This window comes from Ornithodoros turicata, chromosome 3 (assembly GCF_037126465.1).
Source record: "Ornithodoros turicata isolate Travis chromosome 3, ASM3712646v1, whole genome shotgun sequence".
NCBI lineage: Eukaryota > Metazoa > Arthropoda > Arachnida > Ixodida > Argasidae > Ornithodoros > Ornithodoros turicata.
The window spans coordinates 94,181,059-94,204,196 of record NC_088203.1 but is presented as its reverse complement, the minus strand read 5'-3'; the positions used below and the strand labels follow the sequence as shown (position 1 = coordinate 94,204,196).

The following is a 23,138-nucleotide window of genomic DNA, read 5'->3' as shown; positions in this document are numbered from 1 at the left end:
GCGGGTGTGACGACACCGGATATAGTTGAGTAATCCGCTGCTCGATCGTTTTGAGACCGGGCATAAAAAGTGCTAGCTGGCAAATTCCGAGCGCTCGGAAAGCGCCACACGAACATGCGAGATTGCTTCATTTTGACCAAGCGAACATGACTGTTCGGGATCTGGCAAAAAAAGTCGCTACGAAATGACCACCCGAATTCGCCATTAGAATTCCGAGACAGCCGGCTTGAGCATTGAGCACACGTGGCAATCGATTTCGATGTAGGCAACCATGGTAAAATAATATAAATGTAGGCGCTTTCAACTTTTTCGAAGAGCCAGAATATCACGAAACACACAGAGCACGTCCCGGATCGCTTTAAAATACTCACTCTCCGCAGCGTTATATAAAGAAAATTTATTACATTGGTTTGATGGTATGTACAATGAACCCAGTACAATGAAACGTTATAGAGCGTGTCCTGCAGGATGAATGCATAGCGCATATGGGTTCTTTGGTTGTAGTTACAGCGAATGGGTCCTTGCACATCTATGTACACTTTTCGCCTCCTCCCTACACGGACACCACAGGTGTATGTAGAAATGTCATGTTATAGTTAGCGTTAAGGCTATGTTTCTGTTCTCTTGTACTGTTCTAGTGTAGCGTTGCATGTCGCCGTGAATTATAAATTGTTGGCGAAACGCACAAGGATCATTATATAATGACTCCGCGCGAAGACCCGAACGTAATTATTAATGATAGTGGTTACTCTATATAGTAAACTACTAGTGTGAGTCGGGCTATATGCGCGTGTGTGTGTCGAAAGGGGGGGGATGCGAGAAAGAGAGAGAGAGAGAGAGAGATACATGATGACGATGATATGGGGATGCCTTCCGTGCGAGAAAGGTTATACAGGTTGGTCATACAGAATTAGGACATACTACGCCGCATTCGTGTGAAAATTAGATTTGCGCAATGTTTGAAGACGACGCGGGGGCAGTTCGAGGCACTGAGCTATTCTTTTGAAACAACGTAGACAATGAAACATGCATGAACGAACACAGCACCTGTGGCGGAAATCTGAGAGTGCGGGTTCGAACCTCACTGCTGGTGCCTCTTCATCAACTGCCATTTCTTTTCAGCGACTTACTACATTAGGCACGAAAGCTACAGTAGACATGCACCCGAGAAACGTCATCATGACGTTGGTAGGCAGACTGCAACCAAAACAACGAATGGGCACTTGTTCGCTGCCTTCTATTGAAAGAAAAGTAGGTCGGTTGTCCCCTCAAGACCGTGGCTTTCAGGGCGACATTGTTCGCCTCTAGATTCGAGCGTAGTTCAACTCTACCAAATTGGTGGCGCTCTCGAACACTATGACGTCATTTGTTTACGAACAGGGAGAGCTCCATTGTCGAGATAACCAAATATATCATATCTAGGGTTCGCATCTCGGGATCTTGGCATGTTTTTCGCGTTCCGATATCCCGGGATTTCGAGAGACCAAATCCTGGGATTTCGGAATAATAAATTTCCGGAGAACGAATGGACGGTGCGCGTGGAAACGAAAGACCTGTATCTTATCGACGATTGTGTTCAGGCGTCCCCTCAGCGGAAAAGCTTCTTCTTTCTTTTTTTTTTTTTGTGGTGGTGGTGGTGGTGGTGGCGGTTGAGGGGAGTCCTATCCGTTGGAGAGGTGAGCGTGGTTTTGTGCAGAAGTTACTTCGGTGACTTTTAATTTAATTAATATGCTAATTAATTGAACCCTACACCAGAACCGTCACATGAAATTTCTCAAGACTGAGACACATAAGCGACCGGAAGGGCTTCAATTCAACGTCAAAGTATGCGTCGCAATCCGAAACCGAACTAACTGCAAAGCCCATAGCCTACAACAACGACAACAACAATAGATGTCTGACGATGAGATCGAAAGGAAATCGAGAGGATTCGTCTGATCTGTGAGATTACACAGAATATTGCAGATCCTTATTTTGTTCCCCTGTTCCTCATCGATAGGTTAACATTGAAATAAAAAAAAAAAGAAAAGAGAAGAAATGAAGGCAGCTTATCCAGTAAACTAGACTCGGTTAGCAAAGGGAAGAATAAAGGGGGAGAAGAGCAAAAGAAACATCAATAGGTGGGAAACTCAAATTGTATTGCTATTTGTGATTGAGTGCGCAATGGATACAGTCCTACACCTATTCGTGGGGACGGTCGCACAAAAATCCCGATCGCGTGCCGGGATCCCGGGATCTACGTTTAGAAATTCCGAAATCCTGGGATTGTAACGACGGCTCGGGATTCCGAACACTAATTACAAACGACAACAATAACTTTGTTTTAAAGATGATGAGTGGGGAGTTTCATCGCCAGGGGGCGATACTCTACACCGTCGCTGGTGGTGATATGGGGAATGAAATAATGAGCCCCTTCACAATAAGGATTGAAGTCCTATATGGTGTCTAAAAATGTCAAAAGAGCGTTGAGGGCACAGCGTTGGTGGGCTGGATTTTGCCAGGTTTCAAGCAGTTTGATGTGTGTGTGTGTGAGAGAGAGAGAGAGAGGGGGGGGGCAAGGGTCTAATTATACCTCGCTAGGTACACGAGGAAGTTCTGTGCTAAGTACTCGTAATATGATGCAGCCCCCACCATGGCCGTGAACAAGAAAACCAAGACCTCCCGTGGTCGGAACGACAGCTGCGCGCTCTAGCGGCGCCCCTTGTGCATTATCGTACTATCGAGCCCGGCTTATAGCCACATAGCTACACTTATCATTTAAAGGAACAATTCCGCTCGGACTGAAATCCGGATAACAGTGCTTCTGAATGCCCATTCGGTAGCATTACACAAATAAAGAAGTATGCTTATGATTTATGATTCATCAATAGCAGAGTACCTCCGCGTTCGCCGTACGCCTGCAAGCTGGAGACGCGGAGCTTTACTGTTTTGGGGAAGAGGTACTGCGACAAAAAATTGTCAATCTGGGCAGAAATCGCATTGCACTACGAGATTTCGCTGGTCATATACAACTGTAAGTTTAGTTTCCCGCAGACATATGTTTCTTAGCATGTACAAAGGCGGGTAAAACCATGAAACCAGTCACAACAAAAGCTAAAACATTGCCTGGAGCACAGTAATACCATTTAGCTTCAATGTGATGCAACTTGATGACTGCCGTGTACGTATACATGTTCCGGCGGGACCTTAGTAGTTCACCACCAAACTTGCACATAATATGACATTAACATGTTATGTATATCATGAGAGAACATGAGAGCCTTCGGATGACGGACCCTGGAAGTCGCTGAGAAGGCGTGTTAGCTTAGCTCAATTGGTAGAGCCCTGGACCAGTAATCCAGAAGATGTGAGTTCGAGTCCTACAGCTGGCTAACCTTTTCAGTGACTTTCATCTTTCATGTTATGCATGGCATTCTTCTAAGGCCATGGTTCCATTTGCTACATTTTGTGGACATTTCTGCTTGCGGAATGTTCTCCTGTATAGTTTATCGTAATTCACCGCGCAAACTTTTAGTTTTTTCTTTTAATCCTGTTCTCGCAAGCAGCCCCCCATCTCATCCGTGAAAATGCCTTAATTTTAATTTTATCGAGAGCCACGGGCAACGTTATGAGGCCCGAACACATTATAATGCGAAACGCGCAGATACAAGATTTTTTCTTTTAAATTTGTTTCACCATCGGCATCTGTCTTCGTTAACTTCAACGTTTCTACTTCGCGAACTTTCACGTGCGCTTTTAGCGAGAGTTGAGCTCTATACTCCCCCAGCATCTACAGGGCCGAAGTCTTAACTGAGTGTACATCGTTCTAAAGCCGATATCCATCACACAAAGAAAGCCTAGGAAGGAAGGATGATGTGTCACTGCCTATCACAAGAAAGACGACGGAACTATGCTTTTGAGACGCTCCTGAGAGTACCCACCACATAGAGGGTATATATACTGATAAATGAAGGCTCCCTCTCTTAACTCCCAAATAAATGGAAGGCCGAATTTTTCACACAAGAGCAGGGCTTATTGTATTGTGATCACGCTGGTAAATAATTTCGCGCGCGGCCTCTGGAACATCTCTATATTATGCGTGAGATACTCGTGCTACTTCGTAACCTGGCACAAAGCGTCCTCGACGCATTAACGGTAGCAGGCATTTGCAGACGTAGGGTGCGCTCCGTCCATGCTTTTCTTACGGACCGACATTTTAAAGCACGTCTTGGAAACACCTTCAGCAGTACAAGACTACAGAATGTGGGACTACCGCAAGGCAGCGTGCTAAGGTGGTGGTGGTGATGTTGAAAGGGCTTGCCGTTGTCGGCCTCACGTATGTGGGCAACGTCACGACTGACGCCCTGGGGAAATGTGCGTCCTGGGCCGACTTCTAGGGCTAAGCCCGCTGCTTTTCTATCTGGTTAGGGCACGGCTTTCAGCAGTCATACCTGAGACCATATATCAAGATATCCGTGTATGCAGAGGATATCTGTATATGAGCAGCAAGCAAAAGTCCCGGTATCTTAAGACGAGTGGTGCAGAGAGGAGATTGAATCTGCCGCCCGTCTCGGCAGGCAGACCGCCCACTCTTTCTTATTTTATTATTTCTTTCGATAAACAATACCCCCCCCCCCCCCAAGGCTGGAAGATCACGTGAGTATTCAGAGGACAAAGGTTATAAAAATGGAAGGGAAAAATTCACGCATTTTCGCATCCATGTACGGAGGAGTGACAGCCATAGCTGTATCGTCCACGCGCAACAGTTCGTTCTGTTGCGCGCGTGAGGGCGCCACGTCAGTCTGAAACCACAGCCGATCGCGAACGTCATAGACATGCGTCCAAACTCGTTATTCAGAGACTTCTCCGCAAACTCCGCGTTCGCCAGTGCAAACTCCGACGGGCGCGCATTCGTTTCAAGTACACACGTCTGGGACCGCTTACATCCCGCCATGACCACGGCTTTGAGCTTGTTCGATCTCCGCCCTCCGTATCTTGGCCTCGGCTTCGCGTTCCCTAACTTCCGAATCTTCTTGGCTTCGTCTCATCGCAACCACTTGGCGTTCATTCACTGTTGGGTCATGTTGTCCTCGTGCGTCCGATGCGCGTTGGACCGCTTGTTCGCTCGATGTGCTGTGCCGTTCGCGTGCTGCATTTGGCACGTCAAGCCCTTCCTATCTGCGGGCGGCGTACAACTCTCCGTGGCCGCCACATAGCTTCTGGTACGCTGACGACTGCGCTCGCACCTCGCTGTTCTTTTTCTTATTTTATCCGCTCCCCCATATGCTGCTGCGCCAGCTGCGCCAACCAATGGCGCGCCGAATAAAACACCAGGAACCACGCACGGCCTTGACAGAAATTCCTCCATACAGCTCGCTGTAAAAGGAAAAGGTGGAGATGTGTAGGCTCAACCAACACTGATGCGGGATATGTAGCGCTTAAACCTGCATGCTAAGGTAAAGTTAAGTAAAATAATAGAAGAATAGCGAATAAAAAAAGCAAAAGGTGGAAGCCTGATTTGAAGTCTTGCAGTTTCCCCAGAAAAGAGCGTCCTCAGCAGCGGTGCTGAGGAGGAGTGGCGTACGCCCACCCTGCAACAATATGCTACAGTATAGGCGTACGCCGCGCTCTGTCCATTCTCTCCCTGTCGCTCCGGAGCCTCTGCTAAACGGGTTTTTAAAGAGCGTTGCGTGTGCACGTGATGTGTGAACATTGCGCGTGCAAAGCGCCTCTAGGCCTCTGGGTGTCACTGAATGTTCCTTTCCGGTAGAGCCGTCTTCCGATAGGGCTGTCTGCAGCCTTAAAAAAATTAAGGTACAGGTGGGTCCAACCGGAGAGGAGGGTGGAGAGCGCGAGAAGGAGTCCGACATGTGGGTAGGAGTGCGGGAGCGCAACACTCCACAAAATGAGATGTCCCGTTTAGTAAAAATGGGCGCGCTCCATGCGCTCCAGAGCCGATACTTAACGCGCTCAACGAGAAGGCGGAAGGATATCGTTCTGAGTGATGGTTGACTAGTGAGTTCTGTTTTTAGGGTGCATATTGGGGAGGACATGGATGATGTTGATGATGACTTTATTGTTGTTGTTGATGATGACGATGATGATAAAAAGAAAAAGAAGGAGGAGGGGTGGAGGTGGTTTAGCGTAAAAGCAATTTATGACTACACTCTTCAGCTGAGTTGAATTTCACATAAGGCCAACCGCTGCACACAGTGGTACCTTCGTCACTACAGAGTAGCGGAGAAAGCGACGTGTAACACCTTTGTGTGACAAGTAACAAAAATGCATGAGCGTTGGCCGAGCCATAGGAGCCATTCAAACGTGAAAACCCGCAATTTCTTAATGCACAGCGACAAGCACGGTTTGACTATGGAATATCCCCAACGTTAGTACGCCGTCACGTCTATTCCGTGCAAGTTAGGCGCATTCAGCGCTGCGATGGGGTCAGAAAACAAGTTGTGCCCATTCGGCTCTATAACGCAGATAATATTGCGACACTACTGAGATGCAATTTTCATTGATAATACACAAACTTTTTTCTTCTTACTCCTACTCCTCTACTTCATTCTGACAACCCTGAGTAAAGTAATTCTTCAGAGCTGTCAAGCCTATTTTCTCCGTTTCTTATTGTTGTATAGTGAGAAGAAGCGAGAGGAAGCAAACATTGTCACTCCTCAAATTTTCAGCGTGTTTACTGCGTCAACATTGAAAACTCGTTAAGCTTCAGCAACTTCGCAACTTCCTATGAAGAAAGTCATTTGCACCATCACACACGGTACGTCGTTTAGATGAATCGAGATACAAAAGAATAACAACGAAAAAAAGAAAGAAAGAAAGAACACGGGACAGAATCGAAAAAACGCTATTATTTGTGCGCCAACTACGTCCTCCTGTGTCATGATTTTAGGGTCGCTTTTTATTTACCTTATTAGAAAAACGGCCACCATCATTTCTAAAGCGTTCACAATCCAATTCCGAAGACATCAGTCGCTCGCCTAGAAGGATAAAGAGAGAATGGACGAAAAAGAAAAAAAAAAGGAAAGGAATCAGTCCTGAGTTGAGAAACATTTCTTCGACCTCCATTCTAAAAGTGCACTTTGCGAATCCCGAGCGAAGAATTTATTTTATCTGCCCTTTCCCATCACCCTTCTCTCTCGCTTTGCCGAATCACAGAGAGTCCAAACTCTAGGCTGAAGAAATAACTCTGGATCAAGAATGACAAGATTCTACAACGGGTGGTTCCGAAACAAATAAATAAAAAATAAATAAGGGCGCAAAAATGTTGCACCTATAGACTGATAATAAACAACACAGAGTCTCCGGAGGAAGATCTAAAATGTTCAATTCAGTCTCACTATTCCCTAAAACAGGCTCCGTTTTTCTGAGAAGCATCGAATTGCAGATAAAGGTGGAGCGTCGTCTTAAGGGACCTGCGAAAGCGATTGCGACGTGGTAACAAGAGTAAGATGAATAACAAGCAAGTGTATCCTTCCTCCTCTTCTCTCGGGGAGCGAAGATAATGTTCCGACAGCGCGACGCTCGCAGTGCTCTGACATACATCGGATTGTCGGCCTGTTCTTGCTGCGAGACTTGCACAGAAGCCACGACTAGGCTTGGAGTGCCGGCCGACAGCTCCGGGAACGGCTTGGGGAGCTTAGTGCGCGTTCCTTTGGGACAATGATGCCGAGTCTATAGGCGAAGTAGTATGTGCGTACAATATAGGAACGGGACAGCACCGTCGCTGGTGTAAGTGGAAATCGATGTGAAGTTCATGTTAGTCAAATTCGACCGAGAAGAAGATGAGGGTTTCTCGCTACGCACGAGATCAGTCTTGCGTACGCTCTCAGTAAGAAAAACAGAAAATAATGAGTAGAACGGGGAGTAATTACAGCATCTAGTCCTCTAGATTACACTTACTCGCCATTTTAGTCCCCTAACCTCGACATTTACTCCCCAGGACTGCAAATAATCACTAAACTTTGAAAATGATCTCACGAATGCAACAGTCTATCTAAATATGTGCTCCTTGTGGATTTTATGGGATAAGGCTATAAAACTTAGCTAACTTGGCAATTTTCCACCGACGCAAAGGAAGAAATAGAGGTTCTTTGCTGCGAAATTGTGCCCTATGCATGTGGCAAGATTTTACATCACATCGACATACCTCAGACGGTTTAATTCAAGGTATTTATTTCATTGACATGAATTACGTATCTGGGACAGTTAGGAGAAAGCGTAAAATGCAGTCACCACTCTGCGACATTCATTTAGTCCCCTGCATTTACTCCAGAAAGGGACTAATTTTTGTGGCAATGCATTTAGTCTCAAAAAGGGACTAAAATGACTCCTTTTTTCTTAGAGTGTAGTAACTAATTGCTTTTCTAGAAAACTAACTTGTAACTGTAACTATAGTTACCGCCTTTGGTTAAAGCAACTGTAAAAATGTAAGTAGATGAGTTACTCGGGTATTTTCCACGCGTCAGTTTCCCAGCATCATTTGGTCGATGTTTCAAATGCCCTGTCGTATTTCCCAAACAGAAATGTTCCACATATGTTGTCATCTCATACGCAGTCAGGATTGCCTTCACTCTAAAAACTCAGGGGGGGGGGGGGGGGTGTCGAGGTAGCTTGCCGTTGTTGGCCGCACTCAAGTGGGCATCGTCACGACTATAGCCAAAAAAAAAAAAGGAACCGAAGGTGGGAGAAAGGGGAGTTGAGGACTTCAAAGTGATGTAGAAGCAGGATGACCGGTACTGATGGGACGGAAGCACACTGTAGGTGAGAGGTGCACTAGAGTGGTCTCTCCGCTAGGCCCGTTGCTTGGAGAAAGCGCACGAGGCCGCGAGTTTTTGAAAGTCGTTCCGCACAAGAACCGAACTGAACTTCACCCCATAGCACGCTCTGCGCCAACCATTGCACGAATGCTAGCGTTGTCGCTTCTGATTCGAATAGAGAGGGAGGCGTGCGCCTGTTTGGACATACGATAATTGACACAAAAAAGCGTACGCCCCCCCCCCCCCTCCCTCTCTCTCTTCGAATCAGAAGCGATAACCCTATCACTCGTGGCAGTGGTATACGCTTAAAAATGAACTTCACCGCATAGCACGCTCCTAGCCAACCATCGTCTCGAATGATATCGTTATCTGCCCTGACTTGTTGAAAACGGAAGGCATACGTCTTTTTGTGACACTTATGCTGTTCGTAATTGTCGCAAAAAAGGCGTACGCCTACCGTTTTCAACAAATCAGGGAAGATAACGATATCATTGGAGACGTAGTTACACCCAAAAGGTGAAATTGGTTTGATCAGAACCATGGTTGCAATACAACTCTACCGGGATGGGCCCTGGAACAATCCAGCTTCCAGAACAATCAACAATCCAGAACAATCCAGAACAATCCAGCAACAATCTTCTATAGGGCCCTGGAACAATCCAGCAGCACTATAGTGCTGCTGGATTGTTCCAGGGCCCTATAGAAGAACATTCAGATTTAATGGTGAAAGATGAAAGTCACTGAAAAGGTTAGCCAGCTGTAGGACTCGAACCCACATCTTCTGGATTACCGGTCCAGGGCTCTACCAATTGAGCTAAGCTGACACGCCTTCTCAGCGACTTCCAGGGTGCGTCATCTGAAAGGACAAACCAGTCACTCTCTCTCACTCATCCTCCTTTCACTCTTACATTTTTTGCACACTTATACACACATTCATACGACGGGGTCGAAGCAGGCTGCAACTGTTGAACATGAAAGAACTGATGTTCTGAGGTTTTGTATGTATTTGTCCCTTCTATGTTGTTCCAGCCTCAGAACATCAGCTCTTTGATGTTCAGATTTAATGGGTCGGTGGTGATCTAGCGCAAAGCTAACCGTAAACAGGACCTCGGCCGCAGGGTGGGACTGCGGATAATATCGACCACCTGGGGTTCTGAGGATAATGAGGATGTAATTAGGATATGTAAAAGCCCAGTTCTTCCAACGCCAGATAACGAAACCGCAACTGTCACCGATAGTACGCTGGAAAGGCTGCTTCACTTTCACATTTCATCGTCGGTGAACTAAGCATCCGCCTCATTTCACAATCATTTCCCTTCGTTTGTTTTCTGTATGGTGAGCCTCAATTGGCGTGTATTGGAGTAGCCAGTCCCGAGTGTTTTGGGGACGAACATGTCAACATTTTCCTTATTCTAATCAATCAATCATAATCGGAGATAAGTGAATTACGCGAGCAAACGTAAAGCCAAGAAGGCACACTCATAAACACACTCTCAAAAATTAGTTTCGCTACATAGCACGCTCCCAACCAACCATCATCCCGAATGACAACGTTCTCGCCCCTGATTTGTTGAAAGCGGGAGGCGGGAGGCTATGGTGAAACTCATGGTGTGTGTGTGTGTGTGTGTGTTCGAATCCCGGTGCCGGCTGTGCTGTCTGGGGTTTTTCCAGGGTTTTCCTCAGACGCTTTCAGACATATATATCGGCACAGTTCCCTTAGAAGTCGGCCGAGGACGCACATTCCCCCAGGGCGTCAGACGTGACGTTGCCCACCTCTGTGTGGCCGACAACGGGGAGCCCTTTCATCATCACCACCATCACCATCATTTTTGCAGGGTTAGATCACCCTGTATTGCTCTTCGTGTTTCACGAATTCCATTCGATCACGATACTTGCAGGACGTAAAAAAGCACCAGCGTTCGAGTAGGCATAAAAAAAAAGTATACCACATAATATATCATCGCTCACCTCTTTTAGCTTATATGTATTTACACATACGTACCTCCGCAAGAGGGATAACAACCCTTGACGTGGGAGAGGCACGTCACCTTTGTCACACTAGAAAACAACACACACAAAAACACACATCCGGATACTTTACACTTCGCTGTTTATCCCGTAATTATGTCGCCATGGTGTGATCTTTTTGTACTTTCCTGTTTTATTTTACTTTTCTTTCTTTCATTTCTTCTCTTCCTTTCGTATACTATGGTTAGCTGATAGGTGCTAAGCAGTTTTACGCTTTAAGCGGTTTGATGTACCCGGCGTCGATGTTGACGGAACCGAATTCTCCATGATAGCTTTCATTACACACACTCGCACTTCGATAAAAAGAAAAAAAGAACAATTGAAAAGCGAGATAAGACGTGCACAACAGCTAAAATGGAGATTACAATAAAGCGTGCGTTAATCTTTCTTTAAATCTGCGAACAGAAGCAGATTATGAGGTTACAGTATCAACCTAGGGTGCAAACTACGGTATCAACACAAACCAACTAGACCATCTTGCGAATATCAAGCTCCGAACGAAAAGAGAGAGAGGGAGAAAAACAGACACAAATTACGTTAGCAAAACTGGCATCACTCATGGTAATAAATACCTCGGATACGCAAAGTACGCAAAGCAACAATGCCAAAGCAACAATAGCTAACGTACGATGCCTGCTTCGTGATACAGTTACCGCATGCGGCAGCAAAAGAACAAGAGAGACGGGCTTCAGAAACGCAACGTTCGAAAGCAAAATAAACGGCTCCTCGATTGCGTTGCGTCTCTCATTTCTAACGGTTGTAACAGACACATTCCAGATACACATGCTTCCAACGCTTACACTATCGAAAAAATTAATACAATTATCCCCAACAAGGCGGCGCCTATCGAGCATTCGTTTTCCGCAGATGGACAAAATATGGTGCAGTCCAAGCCAATTAGCGAATGTTCGCCGATGTGTATAGGCCTGCGATAATAGTTATCCGTGTATGCGGTGATTATCACAAAAGAAGACGGACGTGCATGGAAGCTACTTTTTTTTTTAGGGGGGGCGAACATTGGCGTTATTTAGGGAGACCAACAACATTTCGTATTACCTTAAGTGGCACTACGTGTAATGGTCGTTATTCGTGAGGTGAAGTTGCAACACGCAAAATTATGGCCAAGCGGCGGGGCATGCCTGCGAAACTGAACGAAGGAGATCGGGATTTGTGCAAAAAGAGCGGTACATGGAGCGCGCGGAGTGTGGTGACTGAAGCGCCTCCGCGTGCAAAGTACGTGAGCAGAGCGGCAGACACAAGGACAATGTTTGCATTGCAAACGGTGCTGCAGCACAGTGAAATCAATCGACGTGATTGTGCGCTAGCATGTTGGACAGCCGGTAGCGAAAGCGCTGCTTCCTGTTTTGATTCTCTGCTCCAAACCAATCTAAAGGAAAGCGGTAGTTGAAGGTGCGTTGAAGCGATTGACATGGAAGATGACAACAATTCAAATATATTGAAAGAACTGTCAAACTGTCTCGTAGAACACACGCACACATAAAGAAATGGTGATGAGATGGGGCTGACAATAGTTACATTTTGATATAACAACAACAACAACAATAAATGAGGGAGAAGTGATGATGACATAGGATGTTTCCCTCTGGTAGCCACAGGACCTTACGCTACCTCACAGAGGTTAATATAAGAGGATGAATTAATGGTGAGCGCGAAGGCGACGACAGGTCGGAATTCTGTTTAGAGCTCTTCGAGGAGGCCAGTAGCTTGCACGAAAGCAAAAAGGGAGCGAAGAGCCCGGCACTGACGCGCAGGGGAGCACCATGGGCTAAGTACTTTGGGGGGGGGGGGGGATATATTTATTAGACGAAAAGGAAAAAAAAACGGGGGAATGGTCAGCCAAACGTAAGTACTTTGGACATACTGAATGGTCTATGGTCAAGGAGCTCAAGTTGGCGTCGAAACACCCGGCGTTCACACGTGTACATGTGTCACAGTACTCGGTGATATGGGGAATCGTAGCTGGGGTGTGGCAAACTGGGCACAGCGCCGTGTTTCTGTAAACCAGCTTAACCCAGAACACAGGGGTGAATGCGACGTTAAGTCGTAAACGACGCAAGAGGGACGTAAAGCTGCGAGGGAAGCCACCTGGCATCTTAAATGATAATGACGGGTCCACTGCATGGATGAGTGACGATTGAGCGATATTATGGCGCCATTGCTGGCGGGCCGAGAGTGACACCAACGCAGACAAGTAGAATCGTCTATCTCCGTTGAAGAGGATAATGGGCACGGCCCTGCAGATACGGTGGGCCGAAGACGCCGTCAAATCAGCCTCCTCGTTGCCCTGAATGCCGGTGTGGCTGGGGACCCACTGTAGGGTCAATCGGTGTCCCTGTTCCCCAAGAACCTTGAGAGCCGTCAGGATATCAACTAGCACTAGGGCAAAAGAGCCGCGGATGCCCATGATTCCTACACATTGCAGGGATGATTTTGAGTCAGTGTATATCACCCAGGAGCCAAGAGGATGGTTCAAGACAGACTTTAGAAATAGCAAGATAGCATACAGCTCCGCAGAGTTCGACCAAGTACGATGTGACAGGTGAAACCCACATGATATTGACTGGTCCGGTATGACCGAGGCAGCGGAGGAGTCATCCGACGTAGTCGAACCATATCTGTAAACACAGCCGTGCGGCCTCTGTACTTTGATGTCACACACACACACACAAATAGAGATACGATGATGAGATGGGGCTGATGCCGACTTTGATGTCAAGTTTTCATAGCGGAGTAAGAAATTGGGTATCAGCATGGAGCTTTTCATAGGCTTCTACACAACAAAACAGAACTTCACGCGCAACAACGTGCCCAAATTTTTATTCAGTCCAGCTTTCAGTTCAGCTTTATAGGCTCAACCACAGTGTATAGGTCCGTCCATAGCTTTATAACGACCACGTGATAGTGACCACGTGATAGTGACCACATGACTGAAAAAAGCTACCACATTTGAATGCTTTAGCAAAGCGCCCAAAGAAATGCAGTAAATTTTTGTTTTCGTAGTTTGATCTTTTCTTCTCCACGAACTAGCAAGTCGACCTTGCGTATGGTTGACGTTTCCTATACGTCCACGCTACACTGTTAAAAATAACCAGATCGTTTACCACGCTATTTTGCGTCCCTCCTGTACAGGCTTCGTCTCAATTCAAGTACCGGATCGGATACTGTGACAGCAGCCTATGCTCCAAATGTGGCATCGTATCGAACATTGAGCACGTCGTAATAGTATGTAAGCTCTACGAAACGGAGATGCGGCAACTCTGTGTTCAGCTGAGTGGTGCTAGCCGACAGACGTTCAACCTGGCTGCAATTCTTGGCCCATGTCAGAGCCATGTGCAACACCGTCGAGGTCTTCTGATGTTCTTGGAGTTCCTCTTGTCTACCGGTTTTCTCCAGACGCTGTAGGGTCCTCCCCTGCATTTCAATGACCATTGGCGCTTCTTTCATGTGTTCTTTTTTTTCTTTCTTCACCTTCCATTTTTGTGACGCAGCGCAGCGCAGCCAGTGGAGAAGAGATCAAGTGTTTTACTTGCACATAACCTCATTTTCACATCCGTCATCATCTCATGTTTCGCGTGTAATGGGGTAGTGGACTGCTCTCCATCGGTGAATCACCCCAAGCCATAGTCATGATCTATTTGTTGTTGTTGTTGTTGTTAAAAATAAGGAGGGGGGGGGGGGTTCGAAGTAGCTTGCCGTTGTTGGCCACACTCAAGTGCTTCGTCACGACTGTAGAAGAAAAAAAAAAGAGAGAGAGAAAAAAAGGAGGGAAAAGAGTTGACGAGTTCAAAGTGAGGCATATAGGCAGGATGAACGATACCGATGGGACGGAGGTGCACTGTAGATGAGAGGTGCACTAGAGTGGTCTTTCTGCGAGGCCTGTTTCCTGAAGAAAACGCAGGAGGTTGCGAGTTTTTTTTACTTCGTTCTGCATAAGAACCTTCGGGGAAGAGGACGTCCGTCAGTATGCCAGGCCTGGAGTGGGAAAGGTGAGTTTCCCGCATAGTATGGTATGCGCGGCTCTTAAAAATGAGGGGGGGGGGGTGTCGAGGTAGCTTGCCGTTGTTGGCCGCACTCAAGTGGGCATCGTCACGACTATAGCCAAAAAAAAAAAAAAGGAAACGAAGGTGGGAGAAAGGGGAGTTGAGGACTTCAAAGTGATGTAGAAGCAGGATGACCGGTACTAATGGGACGGAAGCACACTGTAGGTGAGAGGTGCACTAGAGTGGTCTCTCCGCTAGGCCCGTTGCTTGGAGAAAGCGCACGAGGCACTCTTAAAAATGAACTTCACCACATAGCACGCTCCTAGCCAACCATCATCCCGAGTCACATCGTTGTCTCCCCTGATTTGTTGAAAACGGGAGTCGTACGCCTTTTTGTGACACTTATGCAGAAATGTTAATTGTCACAAAAAGGCGTACGCCCCGCGCTTTCCACAAATCAAGAGTCATAGAGGTATATATAACAGAGGTGTAAGGTAGAGGTATAAAAGCGGTAATATACACCCCCACATATGACATACAGCTGAGAAAAAGCATCTCAAGTAGCCTACACCGAAGGTGACTGGGTCAACGGTGCACCGGCTTACTTCAAGATATCCGGTCATCGAACGATGCACTTACAAAGATGAATGGAGATTTTATTCATGCAGTCATGCTTGACATTGTGAAGGGCTCCATCCGGTATTGCATTATGCATCGCAATATTCAACATCTTTGCAGGTATGCAGGCCTTGGAACGTAAACCCGAAAAACATCCCGTTTTCGTTTTTTACTTCATACTCCGTCGATAAAAATAAAACAATAATATGTTTCTTGATGTCCGGTGGAAAAAACAGGAAGAGCAAATCCAGAAATCTCTTTCCGATTTTGAAATCACCCCTTGGGACCGGCCCGGTCTGCGAGAAATAAGTGTACTAGTGAAACAGGCATAAGAAGCGAAAGAGCGAAATAAAAAGCTATGAATCAATTGCGCGTTCGGGACCACATCATCCGGGGTCTTCCACTACCCCCTCCGCACTCGTCCCCTTGAGATTTCCATATAAATTGCTTCAGGCGCCCTCTTTCGGGAGATGCTTGTTTGTTTGGAGCCCTGTCACTCGCAGGCCTCTTCTACTGGCAGAACCCATCTTGACAGCAGGAGATGGCGTCTTGTGACTCGTGCATGCCTAAGTCGAAGGTGCGCAACCGTTGAAAATGAGGGCCCCTCGCTATGTTCGGAAACGGACATGTTTCTATGGGCGTTGCGGCTGAGTCAGGCTGGTGCTCGTTAACCGAAAGGAAGCTCAGAGCGGTATTTCCTTTCAGCGATACACGCATACGACGCGGCTGCTTTACCCTTGTTGTCTCGATTTTGTGCGCGTTGCAGTTTCGGTTTATGTATGTTTCTGCGTCTACGAGCGTACAATTGCATGTTTTCTTCGTTTCTTGTAGCGCAAGTAACTGCTGGTATATGGGAATACTTAATATGGGAATACTCGTGAATACTTCATTTTTTCGAACGTACAAAGGATGACCTGTCGAACAAGCGCATTCTAAACCTACAAACGCCTCAAACCCTCATGCCTCCTTCCAGATTTTTCCTTCTTTAATCTAACTACCAACAGTACATGTTCGTTGATTAAGAGGTACACCGCGAAAAAGAAGGATGTGGGAACGGTAGTGGACGCGCAGTGTTGTACTGTTCCCGGATCTTGTACCTCCCAAAATGAAGAAGTGTCTGGTCAGTACTGTCAGTAACTGCGTAAAAACCACTGGTGGAGAGAAGGGAAAGAAGAAACGCTGCTGGTGAAACTGAACATAGTACAGGAGCAGTCTTCTTTTTTTTATGGAATAGCAAGCCTCTTGGATGGCTCACCTTTCCCTTTTCTTTCTTTCTTTTCTGCCATGAAACATAAAAACAAAGCCCCCCACTCTAAACAGTAACAGTCAAATACAGCATCTGCCGCAGTACACGTCCCTGCCCGAACAAGCATTCCTCTTTGGCATGGGATTCCATTACTTCGCGCCAAGCAAATTCTGAGCTCGTAATCGTTGCTGGTGTGCAGGGGCTCAGCCAACTGAATCTGGTCGTGCTCGGCGAGTCAAAATCCCCGAAATAATCGCCGCCAGCGACGTCTATGGGGAGGACTCGAAAAGGATCCAAAGTCACGTACGACCTCCAGCGCCCTAAGGTATAGAGCCAACCCAATCACGCGGAACGTCGCAGCGCGGTCACGTGGCGTGGTTTATCCACTCTGGGGACGGCCTTAGGCGAAGTGTACGTCCGCTCCCTTCGAATGAAAAGAACACAGGACGTGGTGGCATCCAATTATGAATAATGGCAAAGTGAATTCTTCAACTCGCGCGCGCGGCCACATGAAAACGTAGGACGTAGTCATGCAGGAATTGGGGGAATAAAGCAGGGAGCGTTGTTTTACATCGGCTGGGATGCGGAGCTCGCGGGAAAATATGCGTTGAGTACGATGGGAATTGTTACGCTTACCTCATAACCAGTAGCAATACTCATGTGCGGTGAAGCTGCAACGAGGAAGGAACGCTGGAATCAATGGAGGGTTTTAGTAGAGTTTAGAACAGTTTGAGTTTTGTTTTGACTGTCGACATCTTTTCAGCGTCGTTCATCGTCTCATCCTCAGGACACATCTCATTCCGTCCATTGTACCTTGGGGGGAGGGGCACGCTTCATGTGGCGAATTTCCCCATTCATCATCAACAATTTATCTGTTGTTGTTATTTGCTCGCGTCTGGGTCTGTGTGCCTCACAAGATAGATTTGTGTCGTTTCTCCTTTCTTCTTTCTGCCTCACCCTCCTTTCACTTCATTTCTTTTACATATATTGAACCCCAAAATAACGCGTCCTGGAGTGGCAAGTCACGAGCGTTTTGGGCCTAACATCTCAACTTTTCTTTTTTGACCAATCAATCAATTCAACAACAACAATAGATGGTGACGATGAGATGGGGTGTTTCACCGCGGTGGTGCGGTACCCTACCCCGCTGCACGTGGAACATTATTTGATGATGAAGGAAGGATGAAAAACAATCAATCAATCAATCAATCAATCAATCAATCAATCAATCAATCAATCAATCAATCAATCAGTCAGCACTCTACACTGTAAAAACAGAACTTTACCACATAATACGTCGGAGACATACCATTGCAAAGGAGGGATATATGTTTATTATGGAAAAAAAAAGAGGGAAGCTTAGCCTGCGCTACGCCGGCTTGATATTCCCACTTTAACAAGGAGGAGAAAAAAATGAATTGGTAACAGTTCACTCAGAAGGCCCCGGACCCGCGCAGGAACCGAAGAAGTGCCTTAGTCACCTCACTATGCTGTGTGGAGTCTAGCAGCGTAGCTAGGGAAAAGTCTGAGAGGGGGGTATCTAAAAAAGAGGAAATGGTTAGCCTGAGATTCTGGGGCAAGCGATGCGTGACCGCAGGATTGATTGCATTTCCATTGGAAAGATTGATACTATACCACTGATCATCATTTTTGTACGCTCTTTCGCGAAAATGAACAAAACTGCACAACTGTCACAAATGGGGGGGGGGGGGCGTGTAATGCGGTGAAGCTCCGTTTTAAGAGTGCAGGACTTTCTAAATAAAAGCATAAATAAAGCCTATAGCTGTTTGGCACGACACAAAGCACCTTCGATATCATCTGTTGCAAAATCTCAGAGCGTAAAAGAACGAAGAAAGGAATAGACGGGGCATTCCGTCGCTGGTTTCAATGATGCAGATCGTCTTTTTGGCATCGCACCGTACAGCAGGAAAACAATATCCGTCATTTTTCTAACGTCTGTTTGACGGCACCGATGGCCCCGAATGTGTCACCAGAAGGAAGAATATCCCTGTTGCACGACGATCCATATGCATCGCATCGCGCTGCTCAACCAGGTTTCAGATTCCGCTCTGTATCCGTGGTCGACATTTGCATTTAGACCGTTCCTGTCACGCTCCTAGTAATAACATGAACCAAGGAGGAAAAAAAGAGATAAATAAGAAAGGAAAGCAGAAAGGGACGAAATGATATCACTACTTGGCAGGTTGTTTGTGGTCTCTCAATACAGGTATGGAGATATTTATTCGTTTACGCGGAAGAAGAGCTTTCAGAACATAGGCATATGCGGCTTTTTCCGACGCGTTCGAGATAGAAAGTAGAGCTATTAGTGCCGTGCTGGCGTTGTGCTCCATTGTTGTCGAGTGCCCATTCCTATAGCACATTGAGACGCGGCTATATAAGCTACAAATAATACTGTATCTCTATTCTTATTTTCTGATTCTTATTTTCGGAAAGCGAGACTCTCCGAACTGTAGTGAGTGTGGCGTTGTAGAGGATGTAGAACACATCCTTCTCAGGTGTCAGAAATACGTCGATGCCCGAAGGACATTAGAGACAAGCCTCTCTCGTGTGGACTCCCGAGCCTTAGGTCCTCCTTCGTCCGACAAGGCGCTAAGGGCACTTGAAGACTTTTCGCATGCAACCGGGCTTATAGACATCCTATGACACGGTGAATGTGTGATGTGTCCTGTGTGCCCCGGCGATTCCGCCACTTTACTCTCACTTGGGCGCAGCTCCTGAACTTTTGACCTACATGTTGAACTCCATTATCACCTCTGTTCGTCTCTGGACATCATCCCTTTGTGTTGACATAATCTCATCATCGGTTTGAACTTTCTGTATTAAGTGTACTGGGGTAGCCAGTTTGACTTCGTCGAAACTAACAGCCCCATCTTTTTTCTTTATTCACATCACATCACATCACATCTAATTCTTATTTTCTGTTACTCAACAATGTGGTCAGGGCGGGGGGCCACTGTTGTCCGAAATAATCTAGCCACTTGCTTTACAGCAATGGCTTAATTTGGTTTGATTTTAAGGAAAAATAAAACGGAGATTATGGCTTCACTAGTGCAACCCCACATCACTTGCACAAGTCGCACTGGTGAAAAACTCTTGGAAAAAACTTTGCAGCAAAGGAGTCGGGACATCATTGACCGGTCCTCCATGTATTCGGTGAATTTGTCCTTTTGTGTTCCAGGCCGTTTACCACGCTACGTTATCTCCCTCCTGAACAGACTTCGCCTCAATGTTGCCTCCCCCGCCACCCTAGTTCAGGCAGAGGATCGAGTACTGTGATACAAGCTTGCGCTCCAACTGCGGCGTCATGGCGGACACCGAGGATGTCCTTGTATATAATATGTGAGCTCTATACCAAACGGAGAAGAGGATACTCCGTGCTGGCGTGCTCAGTTAAATACTGTCAGCAGGAAGCCATTCAACCTGGAAGCCATTATAAGCCCTTGTCAGGACCTTGCGCGACATCGTCGAAGAGTCTTCCAATATTTACGGAATTCCTGGTGATCACCGGCTTGCTCCGGACGCTTTAGCGCTACACTATGCTTTCCAGTGACGTTCTGTGCTCCTTTCGCTTTTTTTTTCTTTCATTTCATCTTTTTTTTTGTGTGTGTGTCTGTGTGTTCGGCACAGCCAACCGAGGACACCTCAACTGTTCAGTGAACGACTTGTACTTAGCTCACTTCACTTCGTCCTCGTATCTCTCGTCTAAAGTTACACAAGTAATGGGGTAGGGTACCGCTCCCCAGCAGCGAAGTACCCCATGTCACAGCCATCATTTACTTGTTGCTGACTGTTATTGTTACGCTCTTGCACACTCTTAGAAAGGAACTTCACCGCATAGCACTCTCCTTTTTTTTGTGACACTTATGCTGTTCATAATTGTCACAAAGAAGTCGTACGCTTCCTGTTGCAGCAGCAGCAACAAATGCACAACATGCAGCAGCAACAAATAAATTATGGCTGTGACATCACAATCATGCACCCTATGGCACAAAATGACAATGAACCTCATCTGCTGGAGGCGGAACTGTGAAATGTATGCAGAGTGCATTGTTCGTAACACAGAAATAGGTTAAGCTACTATGTGTTGAAGGGGTTGTTAGCAAATGGGCCATGTGCCACCAAAATAGAAAAGGTCCTGTCGTATGAATGTGTGTATAAGTGTGCAAAAAATGTAAGAGTGAAAGGAGGATGAGTGAGAGAGAGTGACTGGTTTGTCCTTTCAGATGACGCACCCTGGAAGTCGCTGAGAAAGCGTGTCAGCTTTGCTCAATTGGTAGAGCCCTGGACCGGTAATTTCTTAGGCAACATGAGGCCTTGTATGTGATTGTCGCTTCTATGTTGTTCCAACCTCAGAACATCAGTTCTCTCAAGAAAGGGAGGTTCTATTTGCTGTGATACATCCATCTTCACCGCATATCAGCATTTACGAGACGGTTAAAAACGGGAGGTCGGTCCTGTATCCGTAAGGATATGTCCAAGAGCCTCGACTAAAAAACGTTATAAGGAAGGGGTTGCCCACGGGCAATATCAAACGTTTCGAAACATTTTAGACTGACGTGTTTACTTCCACGGCACGCGAAAAATACGAGCAAAACATAAACACAAATATAAGAGCAGGTGCCACTGACATCAAAAGCTTCAATATGGTATACCTATAGGCATTACTATTTCTTCTTTTATCAATAAAGCCTTCAAAAGTATTGCGCAAAAGAAACGTTGAGAGTTTAATTATCGGAAGGCTCGTTATCCAGGAAAAAGCTCCAGTGGCTCAAAGGATCAGAATCCGGAAGTACCGTCTGTGCCCAGAAGGGATTTCAAGAGTCCGTGCTCGGATAATGCAAGTGAGGTTTAACGTGTTTCGCTTGATAACCACGGCTCAGAGAGCCCTGCGTTTCATTATGTAACCTTTTTTGAACCTGTCGCTTCTAGAATATTACGTTAAAAAAAACGACAATTTCTACGCCGCTGCACGACAAAAATCGGCAAAAATTATCTTGGATTATCCGTCGATGCAGCAAGACGTCACCCGTGACTTCACTGCGCAAGCGTTTGTCAGCGATTTTATCGCGGCGACAAAATCAAACACGACAACGTCAGCTTTGAGGGCATTTCGAAGGCTCATTTGTGAACAAGAAACTCCTTCGTGAAAGATCAAAACGAGACAGAAGAAGAAAGGAATATTGATTGGATATTCAAATCTGGCAGTGTTTGCACGAAAGTGAAAACACAGAAACTGCATTCATCTCAGATTTGGGACTGTAAACATCTCAGCAGAAAAACGACCTGTGTCAAGAATGGACGGGAGAAAGTCACACAGCAAGAGAAATCGAAGGAATTTTCCAAAGTCAATAGGAATTTGTATTTGACTTTCCATTTCGGAATAGAGGGTTGTAGATATGGTAATGGGACGGATCATTGTCTCGTTGCGGGTAATTGGGAAAAAATGGCTCTGTCAGAGAAGTAGAAATCTAATGACCTGAGGCTTTACGAGAGATGTAACTGAGAAGGCGTAGGATATGTACGTGACGAACACCATCGCTTGCCTTTCCACACTTAATGACGACAAGAATCGTGGGAGCGCATAAGAATAAAGGTTCTTATTAAACTCATTAATTCAATATAAACTTTAAGACTGCGCACTTTGAATGTTGCGAATACGGCGTGCGCTCAACATGTGGCGTACAATTATTTTGCTTCATTTCGTCGTTGGCTGTGCGTCTCCTGCACACAATCACGAGGCAAAGGGTAGAACCCATAATTAAAACCCGCCTCAGTGGTAACAGTAAAGACGCAAAGTATTCTGTCTGGTTGACTTAACGCAAACTCAATGCAAGATAGCATGTTATGTCGAAATAATATACTGCGTTTTTAATAGCTGGACATCGGGACATACAACGTTACAGCTAAGTGAAGAGTAATATCAAGTATGCTAGCTCCAGCACCGTGAAGAAAGGCGAATAAACGATATAGTACTTGTACGCTGGCCCACCTATACAGCTTTCAATAGAACAAAATAGCAAACAGATACGCAACATCATTTACAAAGCGACGCATGCTTTCACAGTGGCCTAGAGACGTCAGGAAGAGCCAACAATGAATAACGTTTGCTAGAAGACACGTTAAGTAAGAACAGCAACAACGCTCACATATGTATATCTTTAAGAACTCTCATCATGTTACGCAAGGGGAAAAGTCCGATGCTGTGAGTGCTCCCACTTCACGCCACCCGCGTCTACAAAGGGCCTAACGCTGTACGCACTCGTCAAACTACACAATGGTTACCACACAAACTGAGGCCCAAACATGGAACACAAAGCCGGTACAAACAGATCACATTCACGTCTTGCATTTTCACGCTTGTCACTCAATGCTTCAGCGCATTATCCGCTGCCCCTCCCCACACAAAGCTTCCTCCTTTCACCGCCCCATTGAGTTCAAACGACGTGAATACCAGCAGATGGTGCACAGCAA

At 46.2% G+C, this 23,138-nt stretch overlaps 1 protein-coding gene, 1 long non-coding RNA gene and 1 other non-coding gene across 4 annotated transcripts in view; 1 reads left to right on the top strand and 2 right to left on the bottom strand.

Moving 5' to 3' along the window:
* Nucleotides 1–23,138, top strand: part of LOC135388851 (hemicentin-1-like) — a 381,823-nt gene that overhangs the window by 49,370 nt on the left and 309,315 nt on the right. The window lies entirely within an intron of this gene.
* The window catches only part of LOC135388852 (uncharacterized), a 105,453-nt gene that overhangs the window by 53,802 nt on the left and 28,513 nt on the right, over nt 1–23,138 (bottom strand). The gene's annotated exons all lie outside the window — the stretch shown is intronic.
* On the bottom strand, nt 9,505–9,577 carry Trnat-ggu (transfer RNA threonine (anticodon GGU)). Its single transcript has one exon. It is a non-coding gene; the product is annotated as a tRNA-Thr (tRNA).